Below are 4,109 nucleotides of genomic sequence, written 5' to 3'. Positions count from 1 at the left end.
CTGATTTCTCTGTCAGTCCTCGGACTGGGGAGCCCCTTAACTTTTGCTGCTGCCACCAAGAAGAGGAGCCTGTAGGTCCTGTCCATGGTGAGGAGGTGTGCTGTTGGTGGGGTGTGGTCCCGAGGAGGGGTGTGGTTGTTGGGTAATGCTCTCAGGGCACAGTTATCTGTATTAACCTCAGTGATTTGCATATTCATGAAGGATGTTATTTAATATCCCAATTCCTGACCTAGTATAAAAAAGGGCAGATACATGACACATGGATGACACAATTGTAGAAGCTGAGGGTTCAAGTCGTAGTCCTGTTAGAGGCCATGCATCCCCTACACATCTCTGAACTCTGTGTTGACAGAGCTTCCCCCACTGGAGAACAAGCTCCCCCAGGGCACGCACCTCACTTTGAACCCACATTTGAATAAATCAGGGGCAACTTGAACCAATTCTAGACATTAATATGCAAATGCGTTATTTTGGGAATGAGTGTGTTTGTCCAAAAATTGCACTGATTTAAAAGAAAGAAGCTTTTCCTGACCTCCACTCCTTACTATTAAGATAACTAGCAGAGTTTGAATTCCCCATTGTGAAAGTGGTTCTCATTACAACATCCAGTTTGATAAATGCTCACAATTGAATGGAATATTTTTACAAACATCAGAAGTCCTTGTGAAATTCTTTTATTAGACATTTTTAAAGGAAGTCCCTGGCCCTGAGAGGAACCCCTCCCCAGCCTCCTGTGCATCTGCTCTGGGGTGGGAGCCTGTGCTGGGTTTATCCTGAGCGCCCCCAGCAACCCAGCCCCTACCCAGCAGGAGCGTTTCTGTCTGAACTTAGAGAGTATATTCCTGCCAGTGTCTCTAGCCCAGTATGAAGTGGCTGTGCCCTGGCTCAGAATTCTCCTTTAGTGACACAACATGCTTCTCACATCATCTTTTGAAATACTGAATTGGTCTCAGGAAACCCAGAGAACTGTAGAGGGAGACCTGAAGAAAAGATCTCATGCATCACTGGGGAGCCCTTTCCTGGAGCTCCAGAGGCACTGAATCATTTGACATACGGTGAACCCAAATACTTTTCAGGAATTTGGGGGGACCGTGATTTCCTTTAGGGTCCTGCAGTTGATTATTGCACCTGAGAATACCTGCAGGTGCAGGTGCACGTGGATAGAAGCCAACTCCAACTCTAGTATTCAAATAACATACACACACACACACAGTGGCCAATTTTTACATTAATCGGCCCTATGTTTTTCCTTTTTTTTTCTGGTACCCATGTCAAGGAAAGCACCCGCTACACTGGCACTAAGGCTGAGAATGTGTCTACTTTCTACAAACAGAAGAAAACAGAATACAAGTGGACACCTGGAAAGTGCATGCGCATTGAATCCACCTGGTCTCACTTTGGAACCCTGCAGACGCCCCATGAAAAGTAAATTTGAGGCAATGAGGGTGAAATCATTTCCTTGGTGCTGAAGTTGCTGTTGTCAGAGATTTCAAATTGCTCTATTTTCCTGAACATTTTTTATCCTATTTTCCTCCTCAGATAGAGTTTGTGTGTTGCCATACTCTCATATTTAATCCATATTGACTAAACTGGTGAGACGTAATGTGTGGAACACGGAAGCATTACATGTTCTTACAGATGAATCTTAATGCTGTCGTGGTCTTCTTTCTCTGGACGGTGCCCGATACAGGAAGTCTCCAGATGTGAAGCTCATTTTTGCTCTTTTCTTGATAGAACATCACAGGAAAATTTTCGTAAATGTGCCCCTTTCGGCTAATTTTTGCCATTTTCATGATAAAGGAAGCCTGAAGGTATGGGCTTGTAATGGGGATGGATTACCTTTTCCCACATACATAAGGATGTAAAAATGGGTTGTCTGCCTGAAGAAGGTATCAGTGTTTTATCAGAGATTTGGTCTCCTGGTAATACAGCCATGCAGGGATCTATGTGGATTCTCACCCTGAGAACCTGGAGGTTCCTGGAGGAAAGGGCGATGAGAGTATGGGGGGGTGGGGCCCCCAGGATCTCTCACCCTCATGCTAGTCCACACATGCTCTTTATGTTTATTTAGTTCAGATTTTCATATAAAAAATCACACAGCCAGGCTCATTTAAATTATCTATACTCAGTCTGTATAGGACCAGCAGCTGAGTATAATAATCCCATTGAACTCAGACAAATCTGGTCCTAATCCAAAGTTTACCGTAGCTCAGAACATCTGTAATGACTCACCTAACTTGGAGATTATTTCTTCCTTGAAAGAACTGTAAGGGTTGCTGTGGAGCCTCTGTGGGGTTGGATTTTTTTGTATCAGCCTGTCATGCAGGGTATTCTGAGTGATGTAGACCTTTACACTTTGATGGCAATTATTCCTAGTGATGTGCAAATGGCTGACAGCCCTCAATTCTGGTAATTCCTTTGGTTCACCTGAGTGTCTACAAGTATCTGATGAACCTCAGGACTCTTCTTCATGGATGACTCTGATTGTCAGTCAACTCAGTGCTACAGACAGGGAGCTAATGGAGGATTCTCAGTCCACTGATACGTTGGGCCAGCAACTTAGAAAACATCCAAGAATGAAACATTTTTCTCAATGCCAATCAATATTAAATTCAAGAGTCAGGATTTTCAGTAAACTGGAGCGTAAAATTTTCATGATTCTTGACAATGGGGTCTCAAACTTCATGGTATGCGGAAAAAATGAGCTCATCATGGTTAGACAGAAGCTTCTTTTCCTAGGACGTTAGTCTTTCAAACTAAAGCAACAAAGAAGTGGTTTCCTGAGATCTTGTGAACTCCAGCCATGAAACTCCAAAAAATCTCCAATTTTTTGGTTCATGTCTTAAACCTTAAGAAACAACGAAAAAACCTACAAAATTGGAAGCCTACTCCAGCAGAGAGATAATTTTCCCTAATTGAAAAATAGACCAGTACTTGTAAAGATAGACTTTTAGTGGGACTTACAACTTACACAGATTTCTGTGACCTGAAGAAATTTCCCTAAGAGAATCATCCTCTAGACATGTAGGTATGCAAAACACACGGTGTATATTTGTGTATAATTAATCTGTACAAGTCTTTGGCATATTAAACAAATCTCATGTTAAACATGATAACTTTATCCCTTTCTGTGAACTCACACTTTACTGGTTTCAAAAGTTCATCGCCCTTGTGATGCAGCAGTAGGTGCCTTTGAGAACGTGCTGATGCTTCAAGTGAACACGTTCTAGATCCTCACTTGACTTCATGGTTTCATATTTAGAATTGGCAAGTCTGTGAATGAAAACTCACCATTTTTATCCAACTGAGTTTCATCTTATGCTATCATTCTGAACCTTGCCAACAGCCTCCATCATGCATGCTCCAAATCTTTTGCTTTTAAGGGAATAAGGGAGCACATTCATCCTGCTTTAAGGTGAGAAACTTTCTTGACTTCTATCATATTTATTAGAAACTCTCATTGAGAGCCATAACCAAACATTATTTGTTTATGGATCATACCTCAAAGCTGGAACTGTTTTTCCTAGTGGCTATATCATTCTATATTTTCACAACTATGGAAAGCATTATAAAGGCTGCAAATGAATTAAAACTAGAAATATTATATGACCAGAAATTCTGCTTCTAGAAATAAACCCAAAGCAGATGAACTCACCATCTTGTTAAGATATCTGAATCCTATGTTTATTGAAACACTATTAATAACAACCAAGATATGGAAACAATCTGAGTGTCAGTAGATAGACAAATGGATAAAGACAATGTTGTATGTACACACAATAGAATACTATTTAATCTTATAAAAGAAGAAGATGCTGCCATTTTTCACAAGATGGATTGAATCCCATAACTACTAACAAGGCATGCCATCCATTATAGTTCCTACCTAGAGGATGGCAGATCCTTATTCAGCAGTAAACCCTGGCTGTGATGGGAAGTAGACTTTTATGAACTGTTATATTTTTCAGCATAACACATCAATGTCTTCAAATATTCTGCTGTGTCTGCATGTGATAAAGTGGAGTCTAATATTAGAGGTAAAATTAAAAGTGCAGGGGTCTTCTAGATACCAAGTCATGGGATGATCATGGCTGTGTACTTGAGGGTGT

The 4,109-nt window shown here is 41.0% G+C and overlaps 1 gene segment (V, D, J or C); it reads right to left on the bottom strand.

Moving 5' to 3' along the window:
• Positions 1 to 4,109, bottom strand: part of LOC105527720 — a 14,448-nt gene that overhangs the window by 439 nt on the left and 9,900 nt on the right.

This window comes from Colobus angolensis, unplaced genomic scaffold (assembly GCF_000951035.1).
Source record: "Colobus angolensis palliatus isolate OR3802 unplaced genomic scaffold, Cang.pa_1.0 Scaffold642, whole genome shotgun sequence".
NCBI lineage: Eukaryota > Metazoa > Chordata > Mammalia > Primates > Cercopithecidae > Colobus > Colobus angolensis.
This window is presented reverse-complemented; position numbering and strand designations above follow the sequence as displayed.